The sequence below is a fragment of the Tachypleus tridentatus genome, chromosome 8 (assembly GCF_004210375.1).
Source record: "Tachypleus tridentatus isolate NWPU-2018 chromosome 8, ASM421037v1, whole genome shotgun sequence".
In the NCBI taxonomy this organism is placed as follows: domain Eukaryota; kingdom Metazoa; phylum Arthropoda; class Merostomata; order Xiphosura; family Limulidae; genus Tachypleus; species Tachypleus tridentatus.
This window is the reverse complement of record NC_134832.1, coordinates 96,914,142-96,927,559: the sequence shown is the minus strand read 5'-3', so window position 1 is coordinate 96,927,559 and position 13,418 is coordinate 96,914,142.

Sequence of the window (13,418 nt, the reverse complement as noted above, 5' to 3'; positions counted from 1 at the left end):
CATGATGGGTTGCACATGAGGCCTAAGAATCTCGTCGACGTATCGTTGAGCCGTAAGATTCCCTCGAATGTGCAAAAGGTCTGTTCTGGCATTGTAGGCGATGGCAGTCCACATCATGACGCAGCTACCACCATATCTGTCAACATCCTGCACACAGTTTGCTGCAAAACGTTCACCTCGGCGACGGTAAACACGGGTCCTTCCATCCTGCCTACGAAGCATGAAACGTGATTCATCGCTGAACCAAACATGCCTCCATCGTCGATGAGGCCATACCCGATGTGCCCGAGTCCACTGCAGCCGTGCTTGACGATGTTACTGGGTGAGGATGACGCCTCTGACTGGACGTCGAGGTCGGATTGCTGCATCTCGTAGACGGTTGCGTACGGTCTGATCGGAAATCCTACGCAGCCCTGGTATGGTTGAGGCAGTATACGTCGCAGTGGTGGTCCTATCCCGAAGGTGACGTAACCGGATGTAGCGATCTTGTGCGGGCGTGGTCACACGAGGTCTGCCAGATCGTGGACGGTCACGAGTTGATCCATGTTGTTGGTGACGATTCCATAGCCTTGTGATGGTGCTTGGGTGGACATTCACAGCTCTGGCAACATCTGATCGAGATTCGCCTGCTTCCAAGCGACCAATGGCGTTGTTGCGTTGTGCTTCAGTCAGTCTTGGCGTAACTGTATTGCGTGTCGGTGGCTTAACACTGAGCTATGGAAACCGAGAACCCGTCACTTTTATAGGGATTTTGCACATGTTGCACTTGCAGAACATGCAGATCTCTCAAACAAATTTATTGGACACGCATGCGTTTTGGCGAAAAATCCGATGTTTTCCTCCGTTTTCAATGTGCACAACTTTTATTGTCATTTTGGTCTGACAATCAGTGCCTTAACACGTGTAACATCACATACTCTGAGCTTGTAACGTTATTACATATATTTCTCTTTAAAATAAAAAAAAATATCCCTTTTGCGTTTTTTTTTTTGAAGAGTATATATTTGATATGTTTAAGCTTAATGCCGAAAACTATTATATAAGTACAATTCACATATTAACAGTTAATCAAAAGAACCATTCATAAAAACAAACTCTTTCAGAACTTCAGTCCACTTTCTCAAGGAAGTTAACTACTTGAAACCCAAAATTAAAATGTTTCACTAAAATAGAATGTATTTAAATATCTTATACATTTTTAATATTTTAATGACTTTCATCAAATTTCAAATTACCTATTTTCTTATTTATGTGAGGTTGTCACTGAATATATTAAAAGTATCACGTTTACCTGTATTACTTTTCCAGTGTACGATCTTTATCATAATATGCCATCACAATCATTATGTTCTGATACGGTGACATGTCTATAGGCTTAAAGCCCATTGGTCCTAAAACAGTTGCCCTTTTTTTTTTTTTTTTGACATGAGCGACAAGGATTTAATTTTCTTGATGACCAGAAACCAACCTGAAATAAAAATGTATCTCGGCTGGTATGGGTATTATTACTTTTACTGATAAGAAGAGAACAACTTTTCGACCTTCCTAGGTCACCTTCAGGTTAAGAAAAATGACTGCCCTAACAATAAGAATAATGTAGTATGGACAATTGGATGTGACTGTTCTAACAAAAAGAATAATGTAGTATGGACAATTGGATGTGACTGTTCTAACAATAAGAATAATGTAGTATGGACAATTGGATGTGACTGTTCTAACAATAAGAATAATGTAGTATGGAATATTGGATGTGACTGTTTTAACAATAAGAATGATGTAGTATGAAATATTGGATGTGACTGTTCTAACAATAAGAATAATGTAGTATGGACTATTGGATGTGACTGTTCTAACAATAAGAATAATGTAGTATGGAATATTGGATGTGACTGTTCTAACAATAAGAATAATGTAGTATGGAATATTGGATGTGACTGTTCTAACAATAAGAATAATTATAATGTGATATGGAATATTGCATGTGACTGTTCTAACAATAAGAATAACGTAGTATGGACTATTGGATGTGACTGTTCTAACAATAAGAATAATGTTATATGGAATATTGGATGTGACTGTTCTAACAAAAAGAATAATGTAGTATGGAATATTGGATGTGACTGTTCTAACAATAAGAATAATTAAAATGTGATATGGAATATTGCATGTGACTATTCTAACAAAAAGAATAATGTAGTATGGAATATTGGATGTGACTGTTCTAACAATAAGAATAATGTGGTATGGAACATTGGATGTGACTGTTCTAACAATAAGAATAATGTGGTATGGAATATTGCATGTGACTGTTCTAACAATAAGAATAATGTAGTATGGACTATTGGATGTGACTGTTCTAACAATAAGAATAATATAGTATGGACTATTGGATGTGACTGTTTTAACAATAAGAATAATATAGTATGGACTATTGGATGTGACTGTTCTAACAATAAGAATAATGTAGTATGGACTATTGGATGTGACTGTTCTAACAATAAGAATAATGTAGTATGGACTATTGGATGTGACTGTTCTAACAATAAGAATAATCTAATATGGATGACCTCGGAAGGTCGAAACGTTGTTCTATGTTTATTAATAAAAGTGTCATTACTCATACCAGCTGTTCTGAGATACAAGATTTACTCTTGTTCCGTATTAAGTAACAAGTTGGGAAATGCACCAAGCAAGGGTCAATAACAAGACAAGATTAATGAATAGTGGGTTCAGAAAAGCAAGTAACGAATTAGTATTTTGATTTTGTAATTTATCCGACATCAAGTTATTAAGACATTATTAACACTTCTTTTAGCTATTTGATCCACCCTGTGAATTAATTACAAGAGCATTTAACGTATCTGTTATGTGTTATCTTGGATTAGTTATTATTTTAAAGTGAAGATATTTCTTCCCCCCTTCCCTAGTAAAATCAGTGTGTCTGTTTTCATCCCAGTAGAGACCGTCTGTATCTAGCCAATGGTTAAACTATAACTTCTAGATACATCTTGCTTGAATGTGTTCACTTGATACACCAAAAACCACACGTACCATTCCTATGCCACATTTACTTTCCTTTCTTTCTCTCGTTCTTTTTATTTCTTTTGCTTAAAAAAATATCGTGACGGGATTTATTTTTTAAAGAAATGAAACTTTTCCCACACGAGAATGTTCAGAGATATTGATAGCCCCTTCGTCACGCTCGCAATAAATTGTTTGCTCAGTTCATGGTTTGATACATTTTAAAAGAATGATTACAGGTTTCACTATGGCGGATATTAAGAAAACTGGGTAAATGTTTGGAGAGCCAGGACGCTGAGAGGAGATCAAGGCCGATGACGTTCGGAAGAAAAGAAAAGAAACAAGACAACAAATATGCAACAAAAACCCCGTGATCAGGGTCACCTAGTGATGGCGATCTGTAAATCCAACTTCAAGGCCGGAATCATTAAAATTGTTTTAATATTTCAGCTTTGGTATAGGACAGGTAGAATAAATCGACGCCTGTCCTGTGAAAGTGTTTTTTTTTTTGGGGGGGGCACTCCCGTTTCCGCCAACAACAAATTCTACAGCACTTGGAGTTAAAGAAAACTGGTTCTTACGAGTGCTGTTTCAGAGTGTTAAATACTTATTGAATAGGAAAATTATTTTATGTGCGGGACTTGTTACAGTATGCAGGATTGCTGTTAAAGGATTTCTTGTTTCTGCTTTTCTATCATGGCCAAGTGGTTTAAGGCGTTCGACTCGTAATCTGAGGGTCGTGGGTTCGAATCTCCGTCACCCCAAACATACTCGCCCTTTCAGCCGTGGGAGCGTTATACTGTGACAGTCAATCCCACTATTCGTTGGTAAAAGAGTAGCCCAAGAGTTGGCGGTGGGTGGTGATAACTAGCTGCCTTCCCTCTAGCCTTACACTGCTAAATTAGGGACGGCTAGCACAGATAGCCCTCGTGTTGTTTTGCGCGACATTCGAAAAACAAACAAAACAAATGCTTTTCTATAATAATTAAAAGTTAGAGATGCTAATATTTCATTGATTATTTGCATGATGCATGTTTTTTTGTAATTAATTAGTAAATGTATATTCTGGAAACCTTATGGCTAATTTTAGATTTCTGTTTTCTGCAAGCTGAAGCTTGTTCTGCTGGACATGTTATAGGCGTCTTGGCGGCACCCATATTCGATTACGGGGTGAATATAAGTTGGGTTTATTTCGATATTGGTGGCTTAGTTACACTCTTTGTTTTGTACTATAATTTATCTCAGATGAACGATTCGTTTGATAAAGGATTTGTTGATGTTCCTGTGTGTGTTCGGTCATCTAAGGACCATTGATGCATAACATTTTTTCTTCAGAGTTAATTATCATTACGTTCGAACGTTTCGGAATAATCTATCTCATCTTCAGTAAAATTTAAAATTCGTGCTATGATAATCATTATTACAAAATTTATAATAGCATTACCATTAGTTTATTTATTTGTTAAGAAAAGCAGTAAATGCGCGAAATTCGAAAACAAACAATTTCACTAGCACAGAAAATGCTGTCGAAACACTTTGCTGTGATTATATTACACAGCCAAATTAAGTGTGAAAATTTATGAATCGTTAAAGGTTTGGCGGTCTTTAGCTATCAGTAGACTTTATTTAATGCTGACGTCAAGGCTTGAAGACCCTGTGATGATGATAGATTAAGTTGTGGACAGTTGGTTTTGTTTGATACTCATAAATGTTCACAGAGCTTCATTTTCAAGTGTCGTTTCGTATAGCAAATGTACGTAACCTTACAGTCACTACACGTATACACGAGCCATGAAAGTAGAAGTTTAGGTACTTTGTATCGAAGTAAGTGTTTAACGCGGACGCTAGGTCTGTATATTATTGTAACCTGAATTTGAGGATAAAAGTTTTTTATTAGGGAAGAGAGTTGCTTTTTAATTGGTAAGGATTGCGAACCCATAAAAGGAAATGAGGTAATTAGGGAAAATTAAGACCGCCAGATCATTCACGACTCAAGAAAATCTTTAGATCAGAAACTGTTCTACATTTGCACACTTAACGCAGCTGTTGTGTAATATATATATACAAACATTTTTTTATCCGTCCATTTACAGCTTTTTTTAACAATAAACTAATGATTATGTTATTATACTATAATTTTAGTAATAATCAACTTCATAGCACGATATACAAATTTTTCTGAAGATGAGTTATTCCGAAATGTTTGAACCTTGTAAATAAAATGTTTTTATCAACCTTCTTCATCTTCAGAATTAAACTTCAACTTCCCCATCATGAATCCATTACTAATTATTACTGACTCACACCAATAGATGGCACTAAAGCATAAATACGTGATATTGCAATTTAACGATGATCCGGTGTAAAGGCGGAGCCTACGTATAGTACTATCTATCTTCTGCCCTAAGTTCCCACGTGACTTGTAAGTAACTTATTCTTCCAATTAGAAGTCCAATGCTTTAACGATTTTTTTTTCCCAAAAATTTATTGAGCTAATACAGAAATGCAAATAAGCCAAATACAGAACCCACTGAAACATAAAACTAATAACAGTAAATATATATTTTTCCGCTAATAAACAAAACAGACGTATTGCTAACTCTAGTAGTTACAAAAATAAATGAAGTAAAAATAAAAACGTGAATTATTTTCTGTTGTTTAGTTTAGCAATGTGTGAGCCTTCACAACTCAGTATGGCCCGGCATAGCCAGGTGGGTTAAGGCGTTCGACTCGTAATCTGAGGGTCGCGGGTTCGCATCCCCGTCGTGTGGCCTTGAACCCACGTATGTTTCTATAGACTTCTTTGCTCGCTTGAGCCTCCATTACTGGTATTCAGGGAATAAACTTTTAATGTCGAACTAATAGCCCGATTGCATGTTCATTCTACGGGGATGCGAACCCGCGACCCTCAGATTACGAGTCGAATGCCTAAACACCTCGGCCATGCCGGGCCTCCTGTAGAGGAGGGAACAACGTTTCGACCTTCTTCGGTCATCGTCTGGTTCACAAAGAAAGAAAGGGTTACTGACCGCTAGCTGACCACATGTTTGAAGGCTGTTGTGTAATTGAGTGTAGGGATATAGAGGGCATGCTTAGATGTTGGATATATTTATTAATTTGGTAAAAAGGTGTTCCTTTGTATTGGTTTATTTTGAGCTTGAGTTGTTGAATAAGTAAGGTGTCTATAATTTTACGTTTATGTTTGTTTCTTTAGTTACTACTTGGGTGTTTCCTATGGTTATGTTATGTTTATTTGATTTGCAGTGTTCAAAAAACGTGTGAAGGTGGTCTCTCTTTTCTTTTCTTTTTTTGTATGGTTTCCATTTTTCTACTTGTTTCTCCAATATAGAAGTCGTGGCAGTTATCACGCAAAATTAGAGACGCCTTACTTATTCAACAACCCAAGCTTAAAATAAACCAATACAAAGGAACATCTTTATATTTATTAAAATAAATATATCCAGCATGTAAGGCCCCCCGCTAGTACAGCGGTATGTCTCCGGATGTACAACGCTAAAATCAGGGGTTCGATTACCCTCGGTGGGTTGAGCAGATAGCCCTTAGTGGCTTTTCTATATGAAAAACACACAGCATCTAAGCACGCCCTCTACATTCATCCCATTCGCCACGACATACTTATGCGAGTTTGAATTTAGTACCCTTTTGTCAATGAAGACAAAATCTAGAAATCGCTTGGGTGCACAGGCAGATTTGCGGATTGCTATCAACAACAAAGTGCCACGCTTTGAAAAACTCGTAAGAAATAAACAGGAACAAAAAGAGTCATTAAATTTAAATTTGGCTTATGAACATTTCAAATTCAAAGAAATTTCATTTCATGCATGGATTAAGGGTTTATGCAACTTTTGGTTTGTTGTAATATTGTTTCTTTTCCAAATGTTTCGTTTTTGTTTATATATCATTAAAAACTAGTTATAAAAAATGTTTTGGCCACCTTCACCTTTATTCTTAAATAAATAATTAATGTGAGGGGTGTGAGAACATATTAAAATTTATTATGGGTGCGGGGCATAAAAAAGGTTAGGAACCACTGGTTTAGAGGGTAACAAACAATGATAGATATACTTTTATATTGTTTAGAGGGTAATAAACAATGATGGACATAATGTTATATCGTTTAAAGGGTAATAAACAATGATGGACATACTTCTATATTGTTTAGAGTGTAATAAACAATGATTTGAGCTGACAAAGACTTACAAACTGAAAGTTCACAAACCCTCAATCACACCGATAAATCAGGAACTGTTTTCATAACAAACATAATTGAAGCAGTGGAATCACAGTATATCTTCAAAATCCCCAGTGTAACTACATTGGACGCCTACACATTTAGTCTTTTTTAAAATGATATTAGCATCCCATATACAGAAAGTCTGAAAATATGGTAAGTGTGTATGGTCAAATACTAACCTATTAATGATAACCAAACTGAGTACGATCAGCGACGAAGGAGGTAGTTTCAAGGACAACATTGGACTTCCAACATCGTTATGATGATTAAGATTAATGTTAACTATTTTGAACATATATATGAGACTGGGTAGCAACCCGTTCCTTCCCCCCAAGTTTGCAATACATATGGCCACCAGGGCAAATTTTTAGTTGTCATTCGAGCAGAATTAAAAGCGGAAAATATAACCTCGGGTAAAAAAAACATAGTCATTAAAATACTTATGAAAAACATCCAAAAATACCTACCACAGACCTTAACATATATCGTAAACTCTATCAATCATAAATAAATTCACAGTACTACGCAGCAATACCCAGGGTGCTATTGCTTCCAAGAAACATGAGATATAACCAACACCATAAAACCAGATGTCTTTGTAATTAGTGAAACAAGCCTCTATAACTACCATAGATTTAAAATAAAAGGATATTCTATTATCAGACAGGATATAAAGGATAAGAGAGATTCAAACAGAGGAAATTTATTACTGTATAAAACTGAACTTATTGTTCAGGAAATAAGAATACCTTCCTCAAATGAACCAGTGGTAATAGATGTAAGAAATCAAAATAACACTGAAATTGCAGTGGCGGGCATTTACTGCTCGCCTAGCAAAGTATTAGATGCCAATCTGTTACACTCCAGATATAACCACAACCCCAATATAGCAGTTATGGGAGATTTAAATAGTAAACACATCACCTTCAACTGTAGATTACAAACTCTAATGGGAAAATACTTTATAAATTTCTAACCGCAACTAATATTATTCTGTTAAGTGATGCAACACCGACACATATCTCGTACGCACATGACACCAGTAAAATACTGGACTTATGACTGTGTGTGTATGATGTGTCGCAAATTCGTAAACTTCTCAGTTGGTCACGATATGGATAGGAACCACCTTTCAGTCTGGTGTATGTTCAATCTCACTCTAATTTAAATAAAATCAAAGTAAAAGATAAATTAAATTACAAGAAAGCTAATTGGCCACAATTTCAATCAATCATAAACCAAATTTTACCAACTGAAGTACTAAACTTTGTCGCGGACCCATCAGATATAGATGTGTATAGTCATATGATTTCTGAGTGCCTAAAACATACAGCCAACAGTTCAATACCGAAATAAAAAACACTCCACAACAACACACATATGGCAACCACATCAAGAAATAATACACCTAATAAAAGAAAGAAGAAAGCCACGCAGACAATACATACAAAATCGAAATCCGACACTAAAAACACAAATAAATACTATAAGAAATAAAATTGTTTGTTTTTGAATTTCGCACAAAGCTACTGAGGGCTATCTGTGCTAGCCGTCCCTAATTTAGCAGTGTAAGATTAGAGGGAAGGCAGCTAGTCATCACCACCCACCGCTAACTCTTGGGCTACTCTTCTACCAACGAATAGTTGGATTGACCATCACATTATAACGCCCCCACGGCTGAGAGGGCGAGCATGTTTGGCGCGACTCGGGCGCGAACCCGCGACCCTCAGATTATGAAGCGCACGCCTTAACGCGCTAGGCCATGCCAGGCCGAGAAATAAAATCCGACAACAAAAACAGGACATTTGTGACACCTGCTCTCAATAAAACCATAAACCAGATCCAAAAGAATTCTGGACACACTTAAAAAAATATACCAACACAGGAAAAACAAACATAGAGTACTCACCACTTGAATCACATGGCAAAACAGCTTACACAAATTTAGAGAAAGCAGAGAAATTTAAAGACCACCTGGAAAACACGTTCAAAACACACCATGAGTCAGACATGAACAGATACTTCTATAATGAAGCCAATAAATTCATTGAACAGAACAAAACCATATACATGCCAAAATTTCCAGTAAACATATCAATAAAACCAGATAAAATAACAGACTGGAGCATTCATCAACTGATAAAAGAAATAACAGTAAGAAAAGTATTAATAGCCATCAAAAACAAAGCACCTGGAGAAAATGGAATATAAGCCATTTTCCTAAAAAATGGTACTCAGAAACTATATGAACACCTAAAAGCTCTATTTAACTTATCGTTTTCAGCTGGATATATCTCTGTTTCTTGGAAGGTAGCAGTAATTTTAATGTTCCAGAAAGAAGAAAAGCCCGCAAATAAACCAAATAATTACCGCCTAATAAGTTTAACCAGTTGCATCGGCAAAATTTTAGAAAAAATAATTAGTAACCGACTATCTATAAACTTAGAAGCAAATTCAAAATTACCCTAAATTCAAAACGGCTTTAGGAAATATAGACAAACTGCAGACCACCTAATCAGATTAACAGAAACAATTATAGACAGTTTTAACAAGAACGAATGCACTGTAGCTTGCTTTCTCGACATAGAGAAAGCATTTGACACGGTGTGGCATAACGAATTACGCCAATGGTTAACGGAATTGGATTTACCCCAGGGAATTATTCGCTGACTCTCTAACTTTCTGAACAATAGAACTTGTAAAGTAGATGTGAATGGGGCTTACTGAGAGTCTTTTTCACCTGGGTCATGAGTTCCGCAGGGAGGGGTAGTTAGCCCTATCTTATTTATCATGTATGTGAGTAATATGCCACTGTCGGACCTAAACTTAGCTTTAACATCACAATTTGCTGACGATGTAGCGGTCTGGAAAAGTGCCCCCACTCCTTCAATAGCAGCAACAAATCTCCAACCAGTCCTAAATAACTTAGAAGAATACTGCCAGAAATACAGAATAAAAATAAATATTCCGGAAAATCACGTAATACTATTCACCAGATTAAATAAACTAAAAAAAGATCCACCAAAGTTATACATGAACGGATCACTTTTACAGACTGCTACTTCTGCTAAATTTTTAGGATTAACTTATGATACCAAATTAACGTGGATACAGCATACAAACAATATCCTGATTAGAATATGGAAAAGAGGAAATTATGCAAGAAGTCTGTCAGATAAAAATCATGTTACATTATCTGATAATATAATAAAAATCTATGAAACAGACATTAGACCCATTATAGAACACGCATCTCCAGCCTGGTTAAACGTAACACAAAAGCTACTACAAAAAATACAAAATTTAATCGTAACCTCAGCTTATAATACTTCATCTACACTTATGCACAAATATGCAAACATAAAAACATAGAAACAGTATCCGATAGACTCTTGCATAACACACTAAATTATTTTAATAAAAATTGGCATAAAAATGATTTATTGCGGGATCTCAATAGATACAACGTACATGATCAACATCTTCTCTCCAATAAATATATATTTAAGAAATAGAAATCAAGCTTGCTACCATGCACTAGACGTTTAGAATTAGTATAACATACATAGTTTATAAATATTTTTATATAAATAGATTAAAAAAAAAAAAAGAACTGAAGACAATATATGAACATTGCCCTGAAAAGGGCCAGGGTACTGTGGGTTACTCTGACCCTCAACCACTACAACTACAACATAGTAATAGCTGAAATGAAAGTTAGGAATTGAGGAAGAGGTCTTTTGCACCTGACCCTCCTGAGTATCAAAATTTCCCACATACCCAAATACCCACAAATTGTACAGTTTTCTTCTGAAAAGTCCCCCGTACGTCTATGATTTTGTACATAATGAACTTTTGTAAAACCCCATAAATGAGTATTTATTAAGATGTTTTATAATGATTTATCATTATTTATCTACAGGATGTCTTTTTGAACGCACCTGTTTAAAAAAGGAGCTATGTATCTGATTTAGTAGAGATATCTTCTGTAACATAGATTACGACTAGTTAGTTACACAACAAATGGTTTCAGTGCTTTATTCATGTATTGTAATTTCTAATGGTTTGAAACTAAATATTTTTCACAAATTAAATGTTACCAAACTGGTATGAAACATCTTCGTACTTTTTATTTTTGTAAACAAATAATATTAAAACACTTTATCTGAAAATAGTTATTGTGTAACAATACAGATGTTAAACAATGATCTTACTGTTTACATTTCAGTATCCGTAACATCAAAATTGTTTACACGTCTGTTGCCACGATGGGAATACCACTGCTAATAGTTTTATTATGGTAGGCATGATATTTGTGTTGGTTGGATTTCTTTACTGTTACGTACAAAGATATTCAACTGGATAAAACTTCGAACTGATGCATTATTAACACTCAAGTTTACAGCTAACTGATTGGGCAGGGTAACGTTTACAAATATTTAAATCTATCTACCGTTTATTATTAAGACTTAGAAATCGATTTATTTTAACAAAACTTCGCAATGTTACTTGCGAGTTTTATACTGATTAAAAGTTTCTAACACGTAAACGGCTTACGGTTGAGAAAGATGTGGAGTTTTTTAACTATGTAATCAATTTCAAATTTTTAACTAGTACTTACAGTAGGTAAAACAGTTTAGATTTAACTGGTAATTGTCACTGTTCCTTAGATTTACTTAATCACCAATTAACTCATTTAATATAAAATTGATATTTTCATTTTTATTTCTTATCCTAGTCTAAATCTGATTTAAAATTGTTCTCTAAGAATGAAAGTTTGCGATGTTGGTTGAAGCGATTAAGAATTGTTTGTTTGTTTTTGAATTTCGCGTAATGCTATATGAGACCTATCTGTACTAGCTGTCCTTAAGTTAGCAGTGTAAGACTAAAAGGAAAGCATCTAGTCATCATCACCCACCGCCAACTCTTGGGCTATTCTTTTACCAAAATTGTGGGGTTGATCATCACATTATAATGCCCCCGCGGCTAAAAAGGCGAGCATGTATGGTGCAACAGAAGTTCGAACTCTTGACCCTCAGATTATGTATGAGTAGAGCGTCCTAACCACCTAGCCATGCCGGGCCGTGATGAAAAATGTTATTGTAAAATGTGTCAGTTAGTCAGCGTACTAAGCCCACACCAGCCGTTTTTACATATATATTTTTCTCTACAAGTGGGGTTTCTCGTCATCACGGATTAGCCAGCGTACTACTGTACTACAGTAATATTATAATGACGTTGAAGTTTGATAGAGTACGTTAAAATTACTACTATTTTGTTGAGTAACTCATGTTGCTTTTAACATAAATACGTTTCTATTGATTCTTATACCTAGCTATAGACGTGTTTATCAAAATTAAATTATTTTTTCTTTCAGTAGGCCCGGCATGGCCAAGCGTGTTAAGGCGTGCGACTCGTAATCTGAGGGACGCGGGTTTGCATCCCCGTCGCGCCAAACATGCTCGCCCTTTCAGCCGTGGGGGCGTTATAATATGACGGTCAATCCCACTATTCGTTGGTAAAAGAGTAGCCCAAGAGTTGGCGGTGGGTGGTGATGACTAGCTTGCCTTCCTTCTAGTCTTACACTGCTAAATTAGGGACGACTAGCACAGATAGCTTTGTGCGAAATTCAAAACAAACAAGCAAATTATTTAGTATTATAATTTGGAAACGACAGAGTTTCAAGATAACACAGTGTTGTAAAGATAAAAATCCAGGGAGAGAACAAAAAAAACCTGAATAAAATATTCACATATTGGATATTCTTATTTGAAGCCCGAGAAACACGTGTAAAAAAAACTGCAAAAGACAGCAAAACAAAAAATATATCAGAAATTTATGACTTGTGTGTTAACAATCCAGTTTGTTTAAGGTGGTTTTAAGTAACATTATATTTGAAATTATTCAATGAATGTAAAAATGTAGATTTGCTTTTTTGTTTGTTATGAAGTACAAAACTACACAATTGTCTATCGATGCTGTAACAATCACAGTTAACGAAACCCAGTTTTAAGAGTTACAAACCTTTACATTTACCACTGACGTACTGGAAAAAAAACTTGAAATATACAGTCACTAGATCGAATTCTGGACATGATTGTCCTTAGATGCTTATGACAATTATGCTGTTACAATCCATCTC